The sequence below is a fragment of the Salvelinus sp. IW2-2015 genome, unplaced genomic scaffold (assembly GCF_002910315.2).
Source record: "Salvelinus sp. IW2-2015 unplaced genomic scaffold, ASM291031v2 Un_scaffold2812, whole genome shotgun sequence".
Taxonomy (NCBI): Eukaryota; Metazoa; Chordata; class Actinopteri; order Salmoniformes; family Salmonidae; genus Salvelinus; species Salvelinus sp. IW2-2015.
The window spans coordinates 1,133-5,916 of record NW_019944112.1 but is presented as its reverse complement, the minus strand read 5'-3'; the positions used below and the strand labels follow the sequence as shown (position 1 = coordinate 5,916).

At 42.3% G+C, this 4,784-nt stretch overlaps 1 long non-coding RNA gene across 2 annotated transcripts in view; it reads left to right on the top strand.

Annotated features, from left to right (window-relative positions):
• Positions 1-3,982, top strand: part of LOC112074771 (uncharacterized) — a 6,904-nt gene extending 2,922 nt beyond the window's left edge. Inside the window, exons 2-4 of one of the 2 annotated variants that reach the window (XR_002894832.2) lie at positions 2,324-3,355; positions 3,545-3,674; positions 3,874-3,982. This is a non-coding gene — a long non-coding RNA (uncharacterized lncRNA). Of the gene's footprint in view, positions 1-2,323; positions 3,360-3,544; positions 3,675-3,873 lie in introns of both variants that reach the window. The other variant, XR_011477119.1, reaches the window with a different exon arrangement.
• The last annotated feature ends 802 nt before the right edge of the window (positions 3,983-4,784 follow it).

The following is a 4,784-nucleotide window of genomic DNA, read 5'->3' as shown; positions in this document are numbered from 1 at the left end:
CACATCAACACAACACACACACACGATAACAAACGTACACTCACACAAGAATGTTGTAATGTAGATATGTGGTAGTGGTGGAGTAGGGGCCTGAGGGCACACAGTTTGTTGTTAAATCTGTGAATGTATTGTAATGTTTTGAAAAAATGGTATAAACAGTCTCAATTTTGCTGGACCTAGGAAGAGTAGCTGCTGCCTTGGCAGGAACTAATGGGGATCCATAATAAACCCCAGGAAGAGTAGGCTGCTGCCTTGGCAGGAACCTAATGGGATCCATAATAAACCCCAGGAAGAGTAGCTGCTGCCTTGGCAACAGGAACTAATGGGGATCCATAATAAACCCCAGGAAGAGTAGCTGCTGCTTGGCAGGAACTAATGGGATCCATAATAAACCCCAGGAAGAGTAGCTGCTGCCTTGGGCAACAGGAACTAATGGGGATCCATAATAAATACAAAATAGAAATGTCACTGTCAGAAGAGATTTGCTTCTGAAAAATGTTCTCTCATCAAATGTATTTATAAAGCCCTCTACATCAGCTGATATCTCAAAGTGCTGTACAGAAACCAGCCTAAAACCCCAAACAGCAAAGCAATGCAGGTGTAGAAGCACGGTGGCTAGGAAAAACTCCCTAGAAAGGCCAGAACCCAGAACCTCGGTCTCAGCTAGCTAGCCGGCCAGTAGCTACCGAAGTAGCTAGCCAGCTAAGTTAGCTACAGAAGCTAAACCCATAAAATACTGAAAATAAACACTTTTCTAATAATCATATTAACTAAATAATCACATATAATATTAAAATTAATCTTACAAATAGCAGTTTTGGTCGATCTGGAAAGCCATAGTCAGTCAATAAACAATATAATAATAGTCGTAGGAAAGGTTTTCATCTTAGATCACAATCTGTGGATACTATACGATTACAAAGATTTGAATATTTGTTAAAATATCACAGCACAACTGAAAAATATTTGGCACATGGAAACCAAACAAGGGCGGTCTATGGTGATAGGTGGGATGGGCTGAGGTTGGGATTAAAGAGTTTGTTTTGTATGTATTGTTGTTACATATACAGTTGAAGTCAGAGTTTACATACATTACATTAGCCAAATACATTTAAACTCAGTTTTTCACAATTCCTGGACATTTAATCAGAGTAAAAATTCCCTGTCTTAAGTCAGTTAGGATCATCACTTTATTTACGAATGTGAAATGTCAGAAATAATAGCAGAGAAAATGATTATTTAAGCTTTTATTTCTTTCCATCAAGCGGGTCCAGAAGTTTACATACACTCAATTAGTTTTGGTAGAATTGCCTTTAAATTGTTTAACTTGGGTCACATGTTTCGGGTAGCCTTCCACAAAGTTCCCACAATAAGTTGGGTGAATTTTGGACCATTCCTCCTGATAGAGCTGGTGTAACTGAGTCAGGTTTGTAGGCCACCCTTGCTCGCACATGCTTTTTCAGTTCTGCCCACAAATGTTCTATATGATTGAGGTCAGGGCTTGTGATGTCCACCTCCAATCCTTGACTTTGTTGTCCTTAAGCCATTTGTTGCCACAACTTTGGAAGTATGCTTGGGGTCATTGTCCATTTGGAAGAACCCATTTGCAACCAAGCTGTAACTTCCTGACTGATGTCTTGAGATGTTGCTTCAATATATTGACAATTTTCCTTTTCTCATGAATGACATCTATTTTGTGACGTGTCCAGTCGCTCCTGCAGCAAAAGCACCCCACAACATGAATTGCTGCTACCCCCGTGCTTCACCCGTTGGGATGGTGTTCTTCGGCTTGCAAGCATCCCCTTTTTTCTCCAAAATAAAGATGGTCATTTATGGCCAAACAGTTCTATTGTTTGTTTCATCAGACCAGAGACATTTCTTCAAAAAGTACGATCTTCGTCCCCTGTGCCATTGCGGAACCGTAGTCTCTTGGGATTTTATGGCGGTTTTGGAGCAGAGGCTTCTTCCTTGCTGAGCGGCCTTTCAGGTTATGTTGAATAAGGACTTGTTTTACTGTGGATATAGATACTTTTGTACCTGTTTCCCCAGCTCTTCACAAGGTCCTTTGCTGTTTTTCTGGATTGATTTTGCACTTTTCGCACCAAAGTACGTTCATCTCTAGGAGACAGAACGCGTCTCCTTCTTGAGCGGTATGACGGCTGCAAGGCCCCATGGTGTTTATACTTGCGTACTATTGTTTGTACAGATGAATGTGGTACCTTCAGGCGTTTGGAAATTGCTCCCAAGATGAACCAGACTTGTGGAGGTCTAAATTTTTTCTTCTGAGGTCTGGCTGATTTCTTTGATTTTCCCTTGATTCAAGCAAAGAGGCCCCTGGACACACTCCTACTACCCCTACTTCCCATACCTATGGTTTATAGAAGGCAGCTCTAGTACTGGGTAATATTTGTAACTGTGATGATTTTTCCGAGTCACTGTTTTTTGGGGATGTTTTGAGAGAGGCTGTGAGCAAAACAAGGCCTGGAGATCTTCCCTGGTCAGATCACGTTACATTGTAAGGAAAAACATATTTTTTTCGGAACAGAACAATTACACTGGTACCTCAAGTCTGCTGTTTCAACGCAAAGGGAATCGCTGTGTCTGAAGTAAACGGCGTTCTATTTTGAAAAAAAATAAAAAAAATAGAGTTTGAGTGTTTTTTTGAATAATGTTATTTTGAAGGTGAGAAATGTACATCCCATAATACTGTATCTTTAATGGTCTGTAGATTCCAAGGAACTTTGATCTTTCTTGATGAAATGTTTTTGTTGTTTTTAATTTAATAAAAGGAACAAAGTATTGAAAAACACAGGAAGTTCTAGCAATCCAGCATGTGCAGTACAAAGTACGATATTGTAGAATAAACAACTACACCAGGGGGAGGGGAGGGGAGGAGGGACATTTTCCTGCAAAAGCAATGTGCAAAAAAAAGACCTATTAACCTCATTGTAATCTAGCAGTGTGATTTCATTTGAAACATGTGATAATGACGAGACAATTGTTTAACTAAACTGAGTTGACGGTAAATTGATGCACTTTACACAATGCTTTTACGCAATTAAAAAATTTACTTGAGAACTCCATTAAAATGAAATATCTGTGTATTTACCTGTTATCTATTTTGTAAACATGTYCATGTGTTGATATTTAACGTCTTATTGACCAAATAAATGTTGTCAATCACCATTTCGGTGCTGAATAAACGTCCTATACTTAACAACACCTATATTCATTTTGTTTTTTTTTCATTCTGGTTTCTCTGCCATCATGTGTAGCCTCCTAATGTCAGGAAGCCTCTGCGGAAGAAAGGCTCAGTGATAGGGAACTACATACTGCAAGACAAGCCAATCGAAAGGTTGGTTCGATCYGTGATTCAGACACTAAACCGTATGCTATGCTTGGCTGCAGCGTTTTGTCTATTTTAATAAAGTTTTAAAATGGAAGTAGCAGTCATAGTAACTAAAGTTAGAGAAGTTTATAGTAACTAAATAAGTATAATTGACCTAAGGAAGTAACTAATGTTCTGTCCCGTTGATTTACTAAGGCAGCTGAGCTCGATCAGCCAATCAGAGCTGGAGCTGACTTCAGGTGGGATACCATCTCACTCGTCCAAGAGAAGACAGACATTCACAGAACACAGCTGTGACGATAATGGACGGACTGAAGCGATACAGGTACTGTGGACTCATCAAGTGGAATCACCTTTCAGTGAGAGAGAGGGAGAGAGAGGGATATATGCAAATATAAGTCACAGGACATTTGCATTCTGTAAAACCACGATGGAAGGTCTGGGACATACTTACGTTACGACTGGGAATTTAGACAGACCAACTGAATAACGTCGTATACCCCCATCTGCTCCTTCCTCTACAGGCCAGACTGACCAGCACCCACCCTCAGAGGGTATTCAAGGTGGTGTTTTTGGGGAACTCGGGAGTGGGCAAAAGCTCCTTCATCCACCACTACTGCAATGGACACTTCCCCAACAACTGGGTAACACTGTGGGGTTAAGAGAGTTAGACCCAATAACTCTTTGGGTAAGAGGTTGACCAGCCGATTATCAGCTGTTGTCGAAGACGATTCACTTCCTCATTACAGCGAACTGTACTAGATGAAAAGCTGGAATGATTACGACATCCGGGATTTAAAGCATATAACATTTTAGAGGTAATGGACTACATGGGGAATAGGGAGGGTGGACTACATGGGGAATAGGGGAGGGAGTGACTACATGGGGAATAGGGGAGGAGGTGGACTACATGGGGAATAGGGGAGGTGGTGGACTACATGGGGAATGGGGAAGGGAGTGGACTACATGGGAATAGGGGAGGGAGGACTACATGGGGAATAGGGAGGTGGGGACTACATGGGGAATAGGGGAGGTAAGTGGACTACATGGGGAATAGGGAGGTGGTGGACTACATGGGGGAGGTATGCCTACATGGGGAATATGGGAGGGGGTGGACCTACATTTGGAAATATGGGAGGAGTGGTACTAATGGGGGAATATGGGACGGGGTGGTGGACTACATGGGGAATAGGGAGGTAGTGGACTCACTGGGGAATAGGGGAGGGTGCGTGGACTACATGGAAGGGAGAGTACCTGTTGGGAGTGCTACATGGAATAGGGGAAGTGGAGGGCGATGGGGAGGAATGGACTACATGGGGAATAGGGGAGGAGTGGGACCTAAGGTGGACGAGTGGACTTGAGAATAGGGAGGCACATGGGGATAGGGGAGGGAGCTGAACGAAGGGACTACATGTGGGAATAGGAGGGGTGGACC